The sequence below is a fragment of the Aristolochia californica genome, unplaced genomic scaffold (assembly GCF_029961685.1).
Source record: "Aristolochia californica isolate CCGP_79_NKW_82.1479 unplaced genomic scaffold, dmAriCali1.0.hap1 SCAF_10, whole genome shotgun sequence".
NCBI classification, from domain to species: domain Eukaryota; kingdom Viridiplantae; phylum Streptophyta; class Magnoliopsida; order Piperales; family Aristolochiaceae; genus Aristolochia; species Aristolochia californica.
In genome coordinates, this window is record NW_027181771.1 from 15,743,853 (window position 1) to 15,767,541 (window position 23,689).

Consider the following 23,689-nt stretch of genomic DNA (forward strand, 5'->3'; position numbering starts at 1 on the left):
ATTATTTTCTTTAAAAGGTTTGGATCCATAGGTCATTTGCATATTTAACATGTTTCAAGCATGCATATCCATTTTTTAAAACATGTGTAGAAAAATCTCTTTCTTATAAAATTCCGAGCTATTAGGGTTGAACTAGTGGAATTTCCAAACCTTGGATAACAAAACTTATTGTTCATTTGTGGAGTGTGAATAAATTTTCTTTACTTACATTTTTTATTGCTTTAAATTATTTCCCTAGATAAACTCTACAATTTTCATTTTGTTGTGATTAATTTGCCTTTTATCTCTTTTTTTGATTACGAGATGAAGAGAAAGTGAAAACTCAAGTTTTGCTTTAAGAAAAAAGTATACATCCAAAATGGAAACGCACTATGCACAAATGTAGAGAGACACAATTCCAAAAAGTGTATGTAATTTTTAGGGATTATCAACTCTTTTTAGTTTTTATATATCAAGTACTGTAATCGTCAGGAAAAGGGGGAGGCGGGGGATTTTTAACTGAGTGTTGACTCACAATCCATAAGTCATTCCTTAAAAAAATATTGCTCGTTGCGTATGATAAATCACTTTACAATCATCTATGAGAATTTGGTCAGCTTTTTGTAAATGGGCAAAATAATGCATTGTTTGACTTGGATCAATATCCCACCGCACGTTCACTTGAGAATTTAATGTTATTGTCTTTAAATGGTTTCGATCCATAAGTCATTTGCATCTTTAACATGTTTCAAGCATGCATATCCATTTTTTAAAACATGGGTAGAAAAATCTCTTTCTTATAAAATTCCGAGCTATTAGGGTTTTAACAAGTGGAATTTCCCAAATTTGGATAACAAAACTTTCTTGTCCATTTATGGTGCGTGAAAAAATTTCTTTACTTACATTAGTTATTGCTTTAAATTTTTTACATACATAAACTCTAAAATTTTCATTTTGTTGTGATCTATTTTCCTTCTATCTCCTTTTTTGTCTACGATATGAATGGAAAGTGAAAACTCAAGTTTTGATTTAGGAAAAAAGTATAAAACTAAAATGAAAATACATAATGCACAAATGTTGAGAGATATAATTCCAAAAAGTGTCTGTAATTTTTAGGGATTGTGTTTCTTTTTACTTTTTATATATTAGGTTTTGAAATTGTTAGGAAAAGGGGGAGGCAAGGGATTTTTTACTGAGTGTTGACATCCAATCCATAAGTCATTCTTTACAAAAATATAGCCCGTTATTCATGATAAATCACTTTACAATCATCTATAATCGTTAAGTCAGTTTTTGTAAATGGGCAAAATAATGGCTTGTTTGACTCGGGTAAATATCCCACCGCATCTTCACTTGAGAATTTAATGTTATTCTCTTTAAAATATTTTGATCCATAGGTTATTTGCATCTTTAACATGTTTCAAGCATGCATATCCACTTTTCAAAACATGTGTAGAAAAATCTCTTTCTTTTAAAATTGCGAGCTATATGGGTGAACTAATGGAATTTCCCAAACTTGGATAACAAAAATTTTGTGTTAATTTGTGGTGTGTGAAAAATTTTCTTTACTTACATTTGTTATTGCTTTAACTTCTTTCCATACATAAACTCTAAAATTTTCATTTTGTTGTGATGTATGTTCCTTTTATCTCTTTTTTTGTCTACGTTATGAAGGGAAAGTGAAAGCTCATGTATTGATTTAAGAAAAAAGTATACATCTATAATGGAAATGTGCAATGCACAAATGTTGAGAGATATAGTTCCAAAAAGTGTCTATAATTTTTGGTAACTCTTTTTAGTTCTTATATATCAGGTTTTGCAATCGTCGGGAAAAGGGGGAGGCAGGGAATTTTTAACAAAGTGTTGACTCCCAATCCATATGTCTTTCCATACAAAAATATAGCCCGGTCCGCATCATAAATCACTTTACAATCATCTTTCAAAGTTAGGTCAGCTTTTGGTAAATGGGCAAAATAATGGCTTGTTTGATTCGGGTAAATATCTGACCGCACCTTCTCTTGAGAATTTAATATTATTCTCTTTAAACTATTTGGATCCATAGGTCATTTAGATCTTTAACATTTTTCAAACATGCATATCAATTTTTTCAAACATGTGTAGAAAAATATATTTCTAATAAAATTCTGTGCAATTAGGGTTGAACATGTGGAATTTCCAAAACTTGGTCAACAAAACTTTTGTGTTTATTTGCGGTGTGTGAATAATTTTTCTTTACTTACATTTGTTATTGTTTTAAATTCTTTCCATACATAAACTCTAAAATTTTGTTTTTGTTATGATCTATTTGCGTCTTATGCCTTTTTTTTACGAGATGTAGGGAAAGTGAAAACTCAAGTTTTGATTTAAGAAAAAACTCTACATCCAAAATGGACATGCACTATGCACTAATGTAGAGAAAGAAAATTCCAAAAAGTGTCTGTAATTTTTAGGGACTATAAACTCTTTATACATTTTATATATCTGGTTTTGTAATCGTCGAGAAAAGGGGGAGGCGGGGGATTTTTAACTGAGTGTTGACTCCCAATCCATAAGTAATTCCTTACAAAAATATAGCCCCTAATGCAAGATAAATCACTTTATAATCACCAGTGATCGATAGGTCAGCTTTTTGTAAATGGGCAAAATAAGGCTTGTTTGACTCTGATAAATATCCCACTACACGTTCATTTGAGAATTTAATGTTATTCCCTTTAAATGGTTTCGATCCATAGGTCATTTGCATCTTTAACATTTTTCAAGCATGCATATCCATTTTTTAAAACATGTGTAGAAAGATCTCTTTCTTATAAAATTCCGAGCTATTAGGGTTGAACTAGTGGAATTTCCCAAACTTGGATAAAAACACTTTTGTGTCCATTTGTGCTATGTGAAAAATGTTCTTTACTTACATTTGTGATTGCCTTAAATTCTTTCCATACATAAACTCTAAAATTTTAATTTTGTTGTGATTTATTTGCCTTTTATCTCTTTTTTTTGTTTACGAGATGAAGGGAAAGTGAAAACTCTAGTTTTGATTTAAGAAAAAAGTATACATCCAAAATAGAAATGCACTATGCACAAATGTAGAGAGAGATAACTCCAAAAAGTTTCTGTAATTTTTAGGGGTTGTAAACTCTTTTTAGTTTTTATATATCAGGTTTTGCAATCGTCAGGAAAAGGGGGTGGCGGGGGGATTTTAACTGAGTGTTGAATCGCAATCCATAAGTCATTCCTTGAACAAATATAACTCGTTACTCATGATAAATCACTGTACAATCATCTATAAGCATTAGGTTAGCTTTTTTTAAATGGGCAAAATAATGGTTTGTTTGACTCGGGTAAATATCCCACCTTCATTAAGAATTTAATGTTACTCTCTTCAAAAGGTTTGGATCCATAGGTCATTTGCATCTTTAACAAGTTTCAAGCATGCATATCCATTTTTTAAAACATGTGTAGAAACATCTCTTTCTTATAAAATTCCGAGCTATTAGGTTTAAACTAGTGGAATTTCCCAAACTTGGATAACCAAACTTTTGTGTTCATTTGTGGTGTGCGAATAAATTTTATTTACTTACATTTGTTATTCTTTAAATTCTTTCCATACATCAACTCTAAAATTTTCATTTTGTTGTGATCTACTTGCCTTTTATCTCTTTTTTTGTTTATGAGATGAAGAGAAAATGAAAACTCAGGTTTTGATTTAAGAAAAAAGTATACATTCAAAATACAAACACACTATGCACAAATGTAGAGAGACATAATTCCAAAAAGTGTCTGTAATTTTTATGGATTGCAAACTCTTTTTAGTTTTTATAAATCAAGTTTTGCAATCGTCGGGAAAAGGGAGAGGTGGGGGATTTTTAACTGAGTGTTGACTGCCAATCCATAAGTCATTCCTTACATAATTATAGCCCGTTACGCATGATAAATCACTTTACAATCATCTATGATCGTTAGGTTAGATTTTTTAAAATGGACAAAATAATGGCTTGTTTGATTGTGGTAAATATCCCACCGCACCTTCACTTGAGAATTTAATGTTATCCTCTTTAAATGATTTTGATCCATAGGTCATTTTTAGATTGAACATGTTTCAAGGATGTATATCCAATTTTTAAAACATGTGTAGAAAAAAAAAATTTCTTATAAAATTCCAAGCTATTAGGGTTGAACCAGTGGAATTTCCCAAACTTGGATAACAAAACTTTTGTGTTCATTTGTGGCTTGTGCATAAATTTTATTTTCAAACATTTGTTAGTGCTTTACATTCTTTCCATACATAAACTCTAAAATTTTCTTTTTGTTGTGATCTACTTGCATTTTATCTCTCTTTTGGTTTACGAGATGAAGGGAAAGTGAAAACCCAAGTTTTGATTTAATAAAAAAGTGTATATCTCTCAAGTTTTTGTTAGTGCACAAATGTAGATGTAGATAATGCCAAAAAGTGTGTTTAAGTTTTAGGGTTCGTAAAGTCTTTATAGTTTTTGTATATAAGGTTTTGCAATCAACGGGAAAAGGGGGTGGCAGGGAATTTTTAACTGAGTGTTGACTCCCTATCCATAAGTCTTTCCTTACAAAAATATAGCCCGTTACGCATGATAAATCACTTTAAAAACATCTATGATCGTTAGGTAGGCTTTTTGTTAATGGGCAAAATAATTGCTTATTTTACTCGGGTAAATATCCCACCGAACCTTCACTTGATAATTTAATGTTCTTCTCTTTAAATGGTTTCAATCCATAGGTCATTTGTTTCTTTAACATGTTTCAAGCTTGCATATCCATTTTTTAAAATATATGTAGAAAAATCTCTTCCTTAATAAATTCCGAGCTATAAAGGTTGAACTAGTGGAATTTCCCAAACTTGGATAACAAAAATTTTGTGTTCATTTGTGGTGTGTGAATAAAATTTCTTTACATAAATTTGTTAATGCTTTAAATTCTTTCCAGACATAAAATCAAAAAATTTCATTTTGTTGTGATCAATTTGCCTTTTCTCTCTTTTTTTGTTTACGAGATGAAGGGAAAGTGAATAATCAAGTTTTGATCTAAGAAAAAAGTATATATCCAAAATGAAAATGCAATATGCACAAATATAGAGAGAGACAATTCCAACAAGTGTCAGGAATTTCTAGGGATTGTAATCTCTTTTTATTTTTTATATATCAGGTTTTGTAATTGACAAGAAAAGGGGAAGGTGGGGGACTTTTAACTGAGTGTTGGCTCCCAATCTAAAAGTCATTCCTTAATAAAAATATAGCCCGTTACACATGATAAATCACTTTACAATCATCTATGATCATTAAGTTAGGTTTTTGTAACTGGGAAAAATATTGGCTTGTTTTACTCGAGTAAATATCCCACCGCACTTTCACTTGAGAATTTAATGTTATTCTCTATAAATGGTTTCGATCCATAGGTTATTTGTATCTTGAACATTTTTCTAGCATACATATTCATTTTTTTAAAACATGTGTAGAAAAATCTCTTTCTTATTAAAATTCGAGCTATTAGCGTTGAACTAGTTGAATTTCCCAAACTTGGATAACAAAACTTTTGTGTTCATTTGTCGTGTGTGAATAAATTTTCTTTACTTACATTTGTTATTGCTTTAAATTCTTTCCATACATAAACTCGAAAAGTTTGATTTTGTTGTGATCAATTTGCCTTTTATCTCTTTTTTTGTTTTCGAGATGAAGGAAAAGTGAAAACTGAGGTTTTGATTTAAGAAAAAAAGTATACATCCAAAATGGAAATGGACTGTGCACAAATGTACAGAGAGATAATTCCAAAAAGTGTCTGTAATTTTTAGGGATTGTAAACACTTTTTAGTTTTTATAAATCAGGTTTTGCAATTGTCGGTAAAAGAGGGAGGCGGGGGACTTTTAATTGAGTGTTTACTCTCAATCCTTAAGCCATTCGTTACAAAAATATAGCCCGTTACACATGATAAATCACTTTACAATCTTCTATGATCGTTTGGTCAACTTTTTGTAAATGGGAAATAAATGGCTTGTTTGCCTTGGGTAAATATCCCACCGCACTTTCACTTGAGAATTTAATTTTATTCTTTTTAAATGGTTTCGATCCATAGGTAATTTGCATATTTAACATGTTTCAAGCATGCATATACTTTTTTTAAAATATGTGTAGAAAAATCTCTTTCTAATAAAATTCTGAGCTATTAGGGTTGAACTAGTGGAATTTCCCAAACTAGGATAACAAAAATTTTGTATTAATTTGTGGTGTGTGAATAAATTTTCTTTCTTTACATTCGTTACTGCTTTAAATTCTTTCCACACATAAACTCTAAAATTTTCATTTTGTTGTGATCTATTTGCTTTTTATCTCTTTTTTTTTCAACGTGATGAAGGGAAAATGAAAACCCAAGTTTTGGTTTAAGAAAAAAGTATACATCTAAATTGGAAATGCACAATGCACAAATGTTGGGAGATATAATCCCAAAAAGTGTTTATAATTTTTAGGAATTGTAAACTCTTTTAAGTTTTTATATATCTGGTTTTGCAATCGTTGAGAAAAGGGGGAGGAGGGGATTTTTAATTGAGTGTTGATTCCCATTCCATAAGTCATTCCACCCAAAAAATAGCCCGTTACACATGATAAATCACATTACAATCATCTATGATCGTAAGGTCAGATTTTTATAAATGGGCAAAATAATGGCTTGTTTGACTAGGGAAAATATCCCACTGCACGTTCACATGAGAATTTAATATTTTTTTGGAAGGTTCGCATCCATAGGTCATTTGCATCTTTAACATGTTTCAAGCATGCATATCCATTTTTTAAAACATGTGTAGAAAAATCTCTTTCTTATAAAATTCTGAGCTATTAGGGTTGAACTAGTGGAATTTCCCAACCTTGGATAACAAAACTTTTGTGTTCATTTGTGGAGTGTGAATAAATTTTCTTTACTTACATTTGTTATTCCTTTAAATTCTTTCCATACAAAAACTCTAAAATTTTCATTTGTTGTGACCTATTTGCTTTTTATCTTTGTTTTTGTTTACGAGATAAAGAGAAAGTGAAAACTCAAGTTTTGATTTAAGAAAAAAGTATACATCCAAAATGGAAATGCACTTTGTAGAAATGTACAGAGAGATAATTTCAAAAAGTGTCTGTAATTTTTAGGGATTGTAAACTCTTTTAAGTTCTTATTTATCAGGTTTTGCAATCGTGGGGAAAAGGGGGAGGCGGGGGAATTTTAACTAAGTGCTAACTCCCAATCCATCAGTCATTCCTTACAAAAATATAGCCATTACGCATGATAAATCACTTTACAATCATCTATGATAGTTTGGTTAGCTTTTTTAAATGGGAAAAATAATGGCTTATTTGACTCTGCTAAATGTCCCACCGCAACTTCACTTGAGAATTTAATGTTATTCTCTTTAAATGGTTTCGATCCATAGGTCATTTGCATCTTTAACATGTTTCAAGGATGCTATCCATTTTTTAAAACATGTTTAGAAAAATCTCTTTCTTATAAAATTCCACGCTATTAGGGTTGAACTAGTGGAATTTCCCAAACTTGGATAACAAAACTTTTGCATTCTTTTGTTGTGTGTGAATAAATTTTCTATATTTTCATTCGTTATTGCTTTAAATTCTTTCCACACATAAACTCTAAAATTTTCATTTTGTTGTGATCTATTTGCCTTTTATCTCTTCTTTTTTCTACGAGATGAAGGGAAAGTGAAAATTCAAGTTTTGATTTAAGAAAAATGTATACATCTAAATTGAAAATGCACAATGCAAAAATGTAGGGAGATATAATTCTAAAAAATTTCTGTAATTTTTAGGGATTGAAAACTCTTTTTAATTTTTATATATCAGGTTTTGCACTCGTCAAGAAAAGGGGGAGGCGGGGGATTTTTAACTGAGTGTTGATTCCCAATCCATAAGTCATTCCTCACAAAAATATAACCCGTTGCACATGACATGTCACATTACAATCGTCTAAGACCGTTTGGTCAGCTTTTTGTAAATGGGAAAAATAATGGCTTCTTTATCTTGGGAAAACATCCCACCGCACGTTCTCCTGAGAATTTAATGTTATTTTCATTTAAAGGTTTGGATCAATAGGTCATTTGCATATTTAAAAAATTCCAAGCATGCATATCCATTTTTTAAAACATGTGTGGAAAAATCTCTTTCTTATAAAATTCCGAGCTATTAGGGTTGAAGTAGTGGAATTTCCCAAACTTGGATCAAAAAAAATTTCGTGTTCATTTTTTGTGTGGGAATAAATTTTCTTTACTTAAATTTGTTATTGCTTTAAGTTTTTCCATACATAAACTCTAATATTTTCATTTTTTGTGATTTATTCGCCTTTTATCTCTTTTTTTGTTTACGAGATGAAGTGAAAGTGAAAACTCATGTTTTGATTTAAGAAAAAAGTATACATCCAACATGGAAATGCACTATGCAAAAATTTAGAGAGAGATAATTCCAAAAATTTGCTCTAATTTTTAGGGATTGTAAACTCTTATTAATTTTTACATATCAGGTTTTGCATTCGTCGAAAAAAGAGGGAGGCGGGGGACTTTTAACTACGTGTTGACTCCAAATCCATAAGTCATTCCTTAAAAAAATATAGCCCGTTACACATGATAAATCACTTTATAATCATCTATGATCGTTAGGTCAGCTTTTTGTAAATGGGAAAAATAATAGCTAGTTTGACTCGAGTAAATATCCCACCGCACGTTCACTAGAGAATTTAATTTTTTTATTTTTAAATGGTTTGATCCAAAGGTCATTTGCGTCTTTAACATGTTTCAAGCATTCATATCCATTTTATAAAAAATATGTAGAGAAATCTCTTTCTTATAAAATTCCAAGCTATTAAGGTTGAACTAGTGGAATTTCCCAAACATGGATAAAAAACCTTTTGCATTCATTTGTGGTGTGTGAATAAACTTTCTTTATTTACATTCGTTTTTTCTTTACATTCTTTCCACTCATAAACTCTAAAATTTTCATTTTGTTGTGATCAATTTGCCTTTTATCTCTTCTTTTTTCTAAGAGATGAAGGGAAAGTGAAAACTCAAGTTTTGATTTAAGAAAAAAGTATTCATCTAAATTGGAATTGCACAATGCACAAATGTAGGGAAATATAATTCCAAAAAGTGTCTGTAATTTTTAGGTATTGTAAACTCTTTTTAGTTTTTATATATCAGGTTTTGTAATCGTCTAGAAAAGGGGGAGTCAAGGGATTTTTAACTGAGGGTTGATTCCCAATCATCTATGATCGTTAGGTCAGCTTTTTGTAAAATGGCAAAATAATGGCTTCTTTGACTCGGGAAAATATCCCACAACACGTTCATCTGAGAATTTAATGTTATTTTCTTTAAAAGGTTTGGATCCATAGGTCATTTGTATCTTTACATTGTTTCAAGCATGCATATCCATTTTTTAGAACATGTGTACAAAAATATCTTTCTTTTAAAATTCCGAGCTATAAAAAGGTTGAATTAGTGGAATTTCCCAAACTTGGATAACAAAACTTTTGTGTTTAATTGTGGTGTGAGAATAAATTTTCTTTACTTACATATGTTATTGATTTAAATTCTTTCCATACATAAACTCTAAAATTTTTACTTTGTTGTGATTTATTTTCCTTTTATCTCTTTTTTTGTTTATGAGATGAAGGGAAAGTAAAAACTCAAGTTTTGATTTAAGAAAAAAGTATACATCCAAAATGGAAATGCATTATGCACAAATGTAGAGAATGATAATTCAAAAAAGTGTCTATAATTTTTAGGGATTGTAAACTCTTTTTAGTTTTTATATATCTGGTTTTGCAATCGTCGGGAAAAGAGGTAGGCGGGGGATTTTTAACTGAGTGTTGACTCACAATCCATAAGTCATTCCTTTCAAAAATATTGCCTATTATGCATGATAAATTACTTTACAATTATCTATGATCATTAGGTCAGCTTTTTTTTAAATGGGCAAAATAATGACTTGTTTGACTCGGATAAATATCCCACTGCAGGTTCACTTGAGAATTTAATTCTATTCTCTTTAAATTGTTTCGATCCATAGGTCATTTGCATCTTAAACATGTTTCAAGCATGCATATCTTTTTTTTATAACATGTGTTGAAAAATCTCTTTCTTATAAAATTCCGAGCTATTAGGATTGAACAAGTGGAATTTCCCAAACTTGTATGATAAAACTTTTGTGTTCATTTATGGTGTGTGAATAAATTTGTTTCTTACATTCGTTATTTCACAAATGTAGAGAGAGATAATTCAGAAAAGTGTTTTTAATTTTAACGGATTGTAAACTCTTTTTAGTTTTTATATATATCAGGTTTTGCAATCAACGAGAAAAGGGGAGGCTGGGGATTTTTAACTGAGTCTTGACTCCCTACCCATTAGTCATTCCTTACAAAAATATAGCCCGTTCTGCATGATAAATCACTTTACAATCATCTATGATCATTAGGTCTTTTATGACCCGGGTAAATATCCCACCGCACTTTCACTTGAGAATATAATTTTATTTTCTTTAAAAGGTTTGGATCCATAGGTCATTTACATATTTAACTTGTTTCAAGCATGCATGTCCATTTTTTAAAACATGTGTAGAAAAATCTCTTTCTTATAAAATTCAGAGCAAAAAGGGTTGAACTAGTGAAATTTGCTAACCTTGGATAATAAAACTTTTGTGTTCATTTGTCATGTGTGAATAAATTTTCTTTACTTACATTTTTTATTGCTTTAAATTCTTTCCAAACATAAACTCTAAAATTTTTATTTTGTTGTGATTTATTTTCCTATTATCTCTTTTTTAATTAACGAGATGAGGGGAAAGTGAAAACTCAAGTTTTTATTTAAGAAAAAAGTATACATTCAAAAAAGAAATGCACTGTGCACAAATGTAGAGAGAGATAACTCCAAAAAGTGTCTGTAATTTACTTTTTTAGTTAACGAGATGAGGGGAAAGTGAAAACTCAAGTTTTTATTTAAGAAAAAAGTATACATTCAAAAAAGAAATGCACTGTGCACAAATGTAGAGAGAGATAACTCCAAAAAGTTTCTGTAATTTCAATGGATTGTAAACTCTTTTTAGTTTATGTATATGAGGTTTTGCAATCGTTGGGAAAAGGGGGTGGCTGGGGATTTTTAACTGAGTGTTGACTCCCAATCCATAAGTCATTCCTTACAAAAATATCGCTCGTTCTGCATGATAATTCACTTTATAATCATCTATGATCGTTAGGTCAGCTTCTTTAAATGGGCAAAATAATGGCTTGGTTGACTCGAGTAAATATCCCACCACACGTTCACTTGAGAATTTAATGTTATTTTCTTTAAAAGTTTTGGATCCATAGGTCATTTTCATATTTAACATGTTTCAAGCATGCATATCCATTTTTTAAAACATATGTAAAAGAATCTCTTTCTTATAAAATTCCGAGCTTTTAGGGTTGAACTAGTAGAATTTCCCAACCTTGGATAACAAAACTTTTGTGTTCATTTGTGGCGTGTGAATAAATTTTTTTTACTTACAATTGTTATTGCTTTAAATTCTTTCCATACAAAAGTCTAAAATTTTCATTTTGTTGTGATCAATTTACCTTTTATCGTTTTTTTTTTTAAGAGATGAAGGGAAAGTGAAAACTCATGTTTTGATTTAAGAAAAAAGTATACATCCAAAATGGAAATGCACTATGCACAAATGTAGAGAGAGTTAATTCCAAAAAGTGTCTTTCATTTTAAGGGGTTGTAAACTCTTTTTAGTTTTTATATATCTGGTTTTGCAATCATCAGGAAAAGGGGGAGGCGGAGGATTTTTAACTGATTTTTGACTCCCAATCCATAAGTTATTCCTTATAAAAATATAGCCCCGTTACACATGATAAATCACTTTACAATGATCTATGATCGTTAGGTCAGCTTTTTTTAAAAGGGCAAAATAATGGCTTGTTTGAGTCGGATAAATATCCCACCACACATTCACTTGAGAATTTAATGTTATTCTTTTTAAATGGTTTTGACCCATAGGTCATTTGTATCTATAACATGTTTCAAGCATGGATATCCATTTGTTAAAACATGTGTAGAAAAATCTCTTTCCTATAAAATTCCGAGCTATTAGGGTTGAGCTAGTGGAATTTCCCAAACTTGGATAACAAAACTTTTGTGTTTATTTCTGGTGTGTGAATAAATTTTCTTTACTTACATTTTTTATTGCTTAAGATTCTTTCCATACATAAACTCTAAAATTTTCATTTTGTGGTGATCAATTTTCCTTTTATCTCTTTTTTTGTTTACGAGATGAAGGGAAAGTGAAAACCCAAGTTTTGATTTAAGAAAAAAGTATACATCCAAAATGGAAATGCACTATGCATAAATGTAGAGAATGATAATTCATAACAGTGTTTGTAATTTTTAGGGATTGTAAACTCTTTTTAGTTTTTATATATCTGGTTTTGCATTCGTTGGGAAAAGAGGTAGGCGGGGAATTTTTAACTGAGTGTTGACTCCCAATCCATAAGTCATTCCATACAAAAATATTGCCCGTTACGCATGATAAATTACTTTACAATCATCTATGATTGTTAGGTCAGCATTTTTTTAAATGGGCAAAATAATGGCTTGTTTAACTCGAATAAATATCCCACCGTACATTCACTTGAGAATTTAATTTTATTGTCTTTAAATTGTTTCGATCAATGGGTCATTTGCATCATTAACATGTTTCAAGTATGCATATCCTTTTTTTATAACATGTGTTGAAAAATCTCTTTCTTATAAAATTCCGAGCTATTAGGATTGAACAAGTGGAATTTCCCAAACTAGTATAACAAAATTTTTGTGTTCATTTGTGGTGTGTGAATAAATTTTTTTTACTTACATTCGTTATTGCGTAAAATTCTTTCCATACAAAAACTCTAAAATTTTCATTTTGTTGTGATCAATTTTCCTTTATCTCATTTTTTTGTTTACGAGATGAAGGGAAAGTGAAAACTCAAGTTTTGATTTAAGAAAAAAGTATACATCCAAAATGGAAATGCACTATGCACAAATGTAGAGAATGATAATTCAAAAAAGTGTATGTAATTTTTAGGGATTGTAAACTCTTTTTAGTTTTTATATATCCGGTTTTGCAATCGTCGGGAAAAGAGGTAGGCAGGGGATTTTTAACTGAGTGTTGACTCTCAATCCATAAGTCATTCCTTACAAAAATATTGCCCGTTATGCATGATAAATTACTTTACAATCATCTATGATCATTAGGTCAGCTTTTTTTTAAATGGCAAAATAATGGCTTGTTTGACTCGGATAAATATCCCATCGCACGTTCACTTGAGAATTTAATTTTTTTCTCTTTAAATTGTTTTGATCCATAGGTCATTTGCATCTTTAACATGTTTCAAGCATGCATATCCTTTTTTTATAACATGTGTTGAAAATTTTCTTTCTTTTAAAATATTGAGCTATTAGGATTGAACATGTGGAATTTCACAAACTTTTATAACAAAACTTTTGTGTTCATTTGTGGTGTGTGAATAATTTTTTTTTCTTACATTCGGTATTGCTTTTAATTCTATCCATACATAAACTCCAAAAAATTTATTTTTTTGTGATCTATTTGCCTTTTATCTCTTTTTGTTTTCTACGAGATGAAGGGAAAGTGAAAACTCAAGTTTTTATTTAAGAAAAAAGTATATATCCAAAATGGGAATGCACTATGCACAAATGTAGAGAGAGATAATTCCAAAAAGTGTCTGTAATTTTTAAGGATTGTAAACTCTTTTTAGTTTTTATATATCAGGTTTTGTAATCGTCGAGAAAAGGGGGAGGCGGGGGACTTTTAACTGAGTGTTGACTCCCAATCCATAAGTCATTCCTTACAAAAATATAGCCTGTTATGCATGATAAATCACTTTACAATCATCTATGATCGTTAGGTTAGCTTTTTGTAAATGGGCAAAATAATGGCTTGTTTAACTTGGGAAAATATCCCGCTGAACGTTCACCTAAGAATTTAATGTTATTTTCCTTAAAAGGATTGGATCCATAGGTCATTTGCATCTTTAACTTGTTTCAAGCATGCATATCCATTTTTTAAAACATGTGTAGAAAAATCTCTTTCGTATAAAATTCCGAGCTATTAGGGTTGAACTAGTGGAATTTCCCTAACTTAGACAACAAAACTTTTGTGTTCCTTTGGGTGAGGGCATAAATTTTCTTTACTTTCATTTTTTATTGCTTTAAAATGCTTTCCATACATCAACTCTAAAATTTTCTTTTTGCTATGATCTATTTGTGTTTTATCTCTTTTTTTGTTCATGAGATTAAGGGAAAGTGAAAACTCAAGTTTTGATTTAAGAAAAAAGTTTATATCGAAAATGGAAATGCACTATGCGCAAATGTAGAGAGAGATAATTCTAAAAAGTGTCTGTAATTTTAACGGATTGTAAACTCTTTTTAGTTTTTATATATTAGGTTTTGCAATCGTCGGGAAATGGGGGAGGTTGGGGATTTATAACTGAGTGTTGACTCCCAATCCTTAAGTCATTCCTTACAAAAAAAACCCATTCTACATGATAAATCACTTTACAATCATCTATGATCGTTAGGTCAAATTTTTTTAAATGGGCAAAGTAACGCCTAGTTTGACTCGGGTAAATATCCCACCGCACATTCACTTGACAATTTAATGTTATTTTGTTTAAAAGGTTTGGGTTCCTTGGTCATTTGCATATTTAACATGTTTCAATCATGCATATCCTTTTTTTAAAACATATGTAGAAAAATCTCTTTCTTATAAAATTCCGGTTGAACTAGTAGAATTTCCTAACCTTGGATAAAAAAACTTTTCTGTTCATTTGTGGTGTGTGAATAATTTTTCTTTACTTACATTTGTTATGGCTTTAAATTCTTTCCATACATTAACTCTAAAATTTTCATTTGTTGTGATCTATTTGCCTTTTATCTCTTTGTGTTTTTACGAGATGAAGGGAAAGTGAAAACTCAAGTTTTGATTTAAGAAAAAAGTATACATCCAAAATGGAAATGCACTATGCACAAATGTAGAGAGAGATAATTCCAAAAAATGACTTTTATTCTAAGGGATTGTAAACTCTTTTTAGTTTTTATATAGAAGGTTTTGCAATCGTTAGGAAAAGGAGGTGGCGGGGGATTTTTATTTGAGTGTTGACTCCCAATCGAGAAGTTATTCGCTACAAAAATATTGCCCTTTACACTTGATAAATCACTTTACAATCATCTATGATCATTTGGTCAGCTTTTTGTAAATGGGCAAAATAATGGCTTGTTTGACTCGGGTAAATATCCCACCGCACGATCACTTGAGAATTTAATGTTATTCTATTGAAATGGTTTCGATCCATAGGTCATTTGCCTCTTTAACGTGTTTCAAGCATGCATATCCATTTGTTAAAACATGTGTAGAAAAATCTTTTCCTTATAAAATTCCGATCTTATAGGGTTGAACTAGTAGAAATTCCAAAACTTGGATGATAAAAATTTTGTGTTCATTTGTGGTGTATGAATAAATTTTCTTTACTTGCATTTTTTATTGCATTAAATTCTTTCCATACATGAACTCTAAAATTTTCATTTTGTTGTGATCTACTTGCCTTTTATCACTATTTTTGTCTATAAGATGAAGGGAATGTGAAAACTCAAATTTTTATATAAGAGAAAAATATACATCTAAAATGGAAATGCACAATGCAGAAATGTAGGGAGATATAATTCCAAAAAGTGTCAGTAATTTTTAGGGATTGTAAACTCTTTTCAGTTTTTATATATCAGGTTTTGTAATCGTCGGAAAAAGGGAGAGGCGGGGGATTTTTAACTGAGTGCTGTCGCCCAATCCATAAGTCATTCCTTACAAAAATATAGCCCGTTACGCATGATAAATCACTTTACAATCATCTATGATCGTTCGATCAGCTTTATTTAAATTGGCAAAATAATGGCTTGTTTGACTCAGATAAATATCCCAACGCACCTTCACTTGAGAATTTAATATTATTTCTTTAAAAGGTTTGGATCCATTGGTCATTTGCATCTTTAACATGTTTCAAGCATGCATATCCATTTTTTAAAACATGTGTAGAAATACCTCTTTCTTATAAAATTCCGAGCTATTAGGGTTGAACTAGTGGAATTTCCCAAACTTGGATGACAAAACTTTTGTGTTTATTTGTGGTGTGTGAATAAATTTTTTTTACTTACATTTTTTATTGCTTTAAATTCTTTCCATACATAAACTCTAAAATTTTGATTTTGTTATGATCTATATGCCTTTTATCTCTTTTTTTGTTTACGAGATTAAGCGAAAGTGAAAACTCAAGTTTTGATTTCTGAAAATTGTATACATCCAAAATGGAAATGCACTATGCACAACTGTAGAGAGAGATAATTCCAAAAAGTGTCTGGAATTTTTAGGGATTGTAAACTCTTTTTAGTTTTTATATATCAGGTTTTGCAATTGTTGGGAAATGGGGGAGACAAGGGATTTTTAATTGATTGTTGACTCCCAATCCATAAATCATTGATTTAAAAAATGATAAATACATTTACAATAATCTATGATCGTTAGGTCAGCTTTTTTTAAATGGGGAAAATAATGGCTTGTTTGACTCGGGTAAATATCCCACCGCACGTTCACTTGAGAATTTAATCTTATTCACTTTAAAAGGTTTCGATCCATAGGTCATTTGTATCTTTAACATGTTTCAAGCATGCATATCCATTTTTTACAACATGTGTAGATAAATCTCTTTCTTATAAAATTCCAAGCTATTTGGGTTGAACTAGTGGAATATCTGAAACTTGGATAACAAAACTATTGTGTTCATTGGTCGTGTGTGAATAAATTTTCTTTACTTTCATTTGGTACAACTTTAAATTCTTTCCATTCATAAACTCTAAAATTTTCATTTTGTTGTGATCTACTTTCCTTTTATCTCTTTTTTTTATTACGAGATGAAGAGAAAGTGAAAACTCATGTTTTGATTTAAGAAAAAAGTATACATCCAAAATGGAAATGCACTATGCAGATAATTCCAAAAAGTGTATGTAATTTTTAGGGATTGTAAACCATTTTTAGAATTTATATATCAGGTTTTGCAATCATCGAGAAAATGGGGAGGCGGGGGACTTTTAACTGAGTGTTGACTCCCAATCCATCAGTCATTCCTTACTAAAATATAGCCCGTTACGCATGATTAATCATTTTACAATCATCTATGTTCATTATGTCTGCTTTTTCTCAAATGGAAAAGTAATGGCATGTTTGACTCGGGTAAATATCCCACCGCACGTTCACTTGAGAATTTAATTTTATTCTCATTAAACGGTTTCGATCCATAGGTGATTTGCATCTTTAACAAGTTTAAAGCATGCATATCCATTTTTTAAAACATGTGTAGAAAAATCTCTTTCTTATTAAATTCCGAGCTATTAGGGTTGAACTAGTGGAATTTCCCCAACATGGATAACAAAACTTTTGTGTTGATTTGTGGTGTGTTAATAAATTTTCTTTACTTACATCTTTTATTGCTTTATATTCTTTCCATACATAAACTCTAAAATTTTCATTTTGTTGTGATCTATTTGCCTTTTATCTCTTTTTTTTTGTCTATGAGATGAAGGTAAAGTGAAAATAGAAGTTTTGATTTACCAAAAGTATACATCTAAAATGGAAATGCACAATGGTCAAATGTAGAGAGATATATAATTCCAAAAAGTTTCTGCAATTTTTAGGGATTGTAATCGTCGGGAAAAGAAGGCGGCGGGGGATTTTTAACTGAGTGTTGAGTCCCAATCCATAAGTAATTCCTTAAAAATATATAACCCATTATGCATGATAAATCACTTTATAATTAACTATGATCGTTAGGTCAGCTTTCTGTGAATGGGCAAAATAATGGCTTGTATGACTAGGTAAATATCCCAATGCACCTTCACTTGAGAATTTAATGTTATTCTCTTTCAAAGGATTGGATCCATAGGTCATTTGTATCTTTTACATGTTTCAAGCAAGCATATCCATTTTTTAAAACATGTGTAGAAAAATCTCTTTCTTATAAAATTCCCAGCGTTGAACTAGTGGAATTTCCCAAACTTGGATAACAAAACTTTTGTGTTCATTTGTGGCGTGTGAAAAAAATTTCTTTACTTACATTTGTTATAGCTTTAAATATTTTCCATACATAAACTCTGAAATTTTCATTTTGTTGTGATCTATTTGCCTTTTATCTCATTTCTTGTTTACGAGATGAAAGGAAAGTGAAAACTCAAGTTTTGATTTCAGAAAAAAGTATACAACTAAAATGGAAATGCACAATGCACAAATGTGGAAAGAGATAATTTCAAAAAGTGTCTGTAATTTTTAGTGATTCTAAACTCTTTTTTGTTTTTATAGATCAGGTTTTGCAATCGTCGGGAAAAGGGGGAGGCAAAGGATTTTTAATTGAGTGTTGACTCCCGATCCATAAGTCATTCCTTAAAAAAATATAGCCCGTTACGCATGATAAATCACTTTACAATCATCTACGATCGTTAGGTCAGCTTTTTGTAATTGGAAAAAATAACGCCTTGTTTGACTCAGGAAAATATCCCACCGCACGTTCACTTGAGAATTTAATGTTATTCTCGTTAAAAGGTATGGATTCATAGGTTAATTGCATCTTTAACATGTTTCAAGCATGCATATCCATTTTTTTAAACATGAGTAGAAAAATCTCTTTCTTATAAAATTTTGAGCTATAGGGATTGAACTAGTTGAATTTTCAAAACTTGGATAACAAAACTTTTGTGTTCAATTGTGGTGTGTGAATAAATTTTATTTACTAACATTTATTATTGCTTTAAATTTTTTCCGTACATAAACTCTTAAATTTTCATTTTGTTTTGATCTATTTGCCTTTTATCTCTTTTTTTTGTTTACGAGATGAAGGGAAAGCGAAAACTCAAGTTTTGATTTAAGAAAAAAGTATACACCGAAAAAGGAAATGCAAAATGCGCAAATGTAGAGAAAGATAATTCCAAAAAGTGTCTGTAATTTTTATGGATTGCAATCTCCTTTAATTTTTCTATGTTAGGTTTTGCAATCGTCGGGAAAAGGGGGAGGCGGGGGATTTTTAACTGAGTGTTGAGTCCCAATCCATAAGTTATTCATTTGAAAAATATAGCCCGTTACGCATGATAAATCACTTTACAATAATTTAGGATCGTTAGGTCAGCTTTTTGTAAATGGGCAGAATAACGGATTGTTTGACTCGAGTAAATATCCCAACGCACATTCACGTGTAAATTTAATGTTATTCACTTTTAAAGGTTTGGATCCATAGGTCATTTGCATCTTTAACTTGTTTCAAGATTGCATATCCATTTTTTTAAACATGTGTGGAAAAATCTTTCTTATAAAATTCCGAGCTATTAGGGTTAAGCTAGTGGAATTTCCGAAACTTGGATAACAAACTTTACTGTTCATTTTTGGTGGGTGAAAAAAATTTCTTTACTTACATTTGTTATTTTTAAAATTTTTTCCATACATGAACTCTAAAATTTTCATTTTGTTGTGATCTATTTGCATATAATCTCAATTTTTTCTTACGAGATGAAGGGAAAGTGAAAACTTAAGTTTTGATTTAAGAAAAACGTATACATCTAAAAAGGAAATGCTCAATGCACAAATGAAGAGACAGATAATTCCAAAAAGTGTGTTTAATTTTTAGGGATTGTAAACTCTTTTTAGTTTTAGGCAATTGTCAGGAAAAGGGGGAGACATGGGATTTTTTACTGAATGTAGACTCCCAATCCATAAGTCATTCCTTAAAAAAAATATAGCCCTTTACCCATGATAAATCACTTTACAATCATCTATGATCGTTAGGTCAACTTTTTGTAAATGGGCAAAATAAAGGCTTGTTTGACTCGGGTAAATATCCGACCGCATGTTCACTTGAGAATTTAATGTTATTCTCTTTAAAAGGTTTGGATCCATAGGTCATTTGCATCTTTAACATGTTTCAAGCATGCATATCCATTTTATAAAACATGTGTAAAAAACTCTCTTTCTTATAAAATTCCGAGCTATTCGGTTGAGTTAGTGGAATTTCCCAAACTTGGATAACAAAACTATTGTGTTCATTTGTCGTGTGTGAATAAATTTTATTTACCTTCATTTGGTATTGCTTTAAATTCTTTCCATACATAAACTCTAAAATTTTGATTTTGTTGTGATCTATTTGCCTTTTATCTCTTTTTTTGTTTACGAGATAAAGGGAAACTGAAAACTCAAGTTTTGTTTTAAGAAAAAAGAATACATCCAAAATGGAAATGCACAATGCACAAATGTAGAGAGAGATAATTCAAAAAAGTTTATGTAATTTTTAGGAATTGCAAACCCTTTTTAGTGTTTATATATCAGGTTTTGCAATCGTTGAGAAAATGGGGAGGCGAGGGACTTTTAACTGCGTGTTGACTCCCAATCCATAAGTATTTCATTACTAAAATATAGCCCGTCACGCTTGATAAATCACTTTACAATCATCTATGATCGTTATGTCAGCTTTTTGTAAATGGGAAAAATAATGGCTTGTTTGACTCGGGTAAATATCCCACCGCACGTTCACTAGAGACTTTAATTTAATTTTCTTTAAATGGTTTCGATCCACATGTGATTTGCATCTTTAACAAGTTTCAAGCATGCATATCCATTTTTTAAAACATGTGTAGAAAAATCTCTTTCTTATTAAATTCCGAGTTATTAGGGTTGAACTAATGGAATTTCCCAAACATGGATAACAAAACTTTTGTGTTCATTTTTGGTGTGTGAATAAATTTTCTTTACTTACATTTTTTATTGTTTTAAATTCTTTCCATGCATAAACTCTAAAATTTTCATTTCGTTGTGATCAATTTGCCTTTTATCTCTTTTTTTTGTCTATGAGATGAAGGGAAAGCGACAATTCAAGTTTTTATTTAAAAAAAGTATACATCTAAAATGGAAATGCACAATGCTCAATTGTAGAGAGATATATCTCCAAAAACTATCTGCAATTTTTAAGTATTGTAAACTCTTTTTCGTGTTTATATATCAGGTTTTGCAATCGTTGGGAAAAGGGGGCGGCGGGGGATTTTTAACTGAGTATTGAGTTCCAATCCATAAGTCATTCCTTACAAAAATATAGCGCGTTACGCACTATAAATCACTTTATAATTATCATTGATCGCTAGGTCTGCTTTTTGTAAATGGGCAAAATAAAGGCTTGTTTGACTCGAGTAAATATCCCACTGCACCTTCACTTGAGAATTTAATGTTTTTCGCTTTACAAGGATTGGATCGATAGGTCATTTGTATCTTATACATGTTCAAGAATGCATATCCATTTTTTAAAACATGTGTGGAAAAATCTCTTTCTTTAAAATTCCCAGCGTTGAACTATTGGAATTTCCCAAACTTAGATAACAAAACTTTTGTGTTCATTTGTGGTGTGTGAAAAAATTTTCTTTACTTACATTTGTTATAGCTTTAAATATTTTTCATACATAAACTCTAAAATTTTCATTTTGTTGTGATCTATTTGCCTTTTATCTCTTTTTTTGTTTACAAAATGAGAGGAAAGTAAAAACTCAAGTTTTGATTTAAGATAAAACTATACATCTAAAATGGAAATGCACAATGCACATATTTAGAGAGAGATAATTTCAAAAAGTGTCTATAATTTTTTGTGATTGTAAAATCTCTTTAGTTTTTATATATCAGGTTTTGCAACGTCGGGAAAAGGGGGAGGCAGAGGATTTTTAATTGAGTGTTGACTCCCAATCCATAAGTCATTCCTTAAAAAAATATAACCCGTTACGCAAGATAAATCACTTTACAATCATCTACGATCGTTAGGTCAGCTTCTTGTAATTGGGCAAAATAACGGCTTGTTTGACTCGTGTAAATAACCCATCGCACGTTCACTTGAGAATTTAATGTTATTCTCTTTAAAAGGAATGGATCCATTGGTTAATGGCATCTTTAACATGTTTCAAGCATGCATATCCTTTTTTTAAACATGTGTAGAAAAATCTCTTTCTTATAAAAGTTCGAGCTATAGGGGTTGAATTAGTGGAATTTCCCCAACTCGGATAACAAAACTTTTGTGTTCATTTGTGGTGAGTGAATAAATTTTCTTTACTTACATTTCTTATTTCTTTAAATTTTTTTCTGTATATAAACTCATTAATTTTCATTTTGTTGTGATTTATTTGCCCTTTATCGCTTTTTTTGTTTATGAGATGAAGGGAAAGTGAAAACTCAAGTTTTGATTTAATAAAAAAGTATATGACTTACGGATTGGGAATCAACACTCAGTTAAAAATACCCTGCCTTCCCATTTTCCTGATAATTGCAGAACCGGATATAAAAAAAATAAAAAGAGTTTACGATCCCTAAAAATTACAAACACTTTTTGGAATTCTGTCTCTCTACATTAGTCCATTGTGCATTTCCATTTTAGATGTATACTTTTTTCTTAAATAAAAACTTGAGTTTTCACTTTCCCTTGATCTTGTAAACAAAAAAATAGAAAAAAGGGAAATAGCTCACAACCAAATGAAACTTTTAGAGTTTATGTACGGAAAGAATTTACAGCAATAACAAATGTAAGTAAAGAAAATTTATTCACACACCACAAATGAACACAAAAGTTTTGTTATCCAAGTTTGGGAAATTCCACTTCTTGAACTCTAATACCTTGGAATTTTATCAGAAAGAGATTTTTCTACACATGTTTTAAAAAATGAATATGCATGCTTGAAACACGTTAAAGATGCAAATGACCTATGGATCCAAATCTTTTAAGGAGAATAACAATAAATTCCCAAGTGAACGTGGGGTGGGATATTTACTGGAGTCAAACAAGCCATTATTTTGCCCATTTACAAAAAGTTGTCCTAACTATCATAGATGATTGTAAAGTGATGTATCATGCGTAATGGGCTATATTTTTGTAAGGAAAGACTTATGGATCGGGTGTGAACACTCATTAAAAAAATCCCCCGCCTCCCATTTTTTTCGACTATTGTAGAACCTGATATATAAAACCAAAAAAGAGTACACAATCCCTAAAAATTAAAGACACTTTTTGGAATTGTCTCTCTCTACATTTTAGCATTGTGCATTTCCATTTTAGGTGTATACTTTTTTCTTAAATTTGAACATGCGTTTTCACTTTCCCTTCATCTCGTAAACAAAAAAGAGATAATAGGCAAATAGATCACATCAAAATGAAACTTTTAGAGTTTTGTATGGAAATAATTTAAAGTAATAACAAATGTAAGTAAAGAAAATTTCTTCACACACCAAAAATGAACACAAAAGTTTTGTTATCCAAGTTTTGGAAATTCCACTAGTTCAACCCTAATAGATCGGAATTTTAAAAGAAAGGGATTTTTCTACACGTGTTTTAAAAAATTGATATGCATGCTTGAAACATGTTAAAGATGCAAATGACCTATGGATCCAAACCTTTTAAAGAGAATAAAATTAAATTCCCTAGAGAATGTGCGGTGGGATATTTACCCGAGTCAAACAAGTTATTATTTTGCCCATTTACAAAAACCAGTCCTAACGAACATAGATGATTGTAAAGTGATTTATCATGTGTAACAAGCTATATTTGTGTAAGAAATGA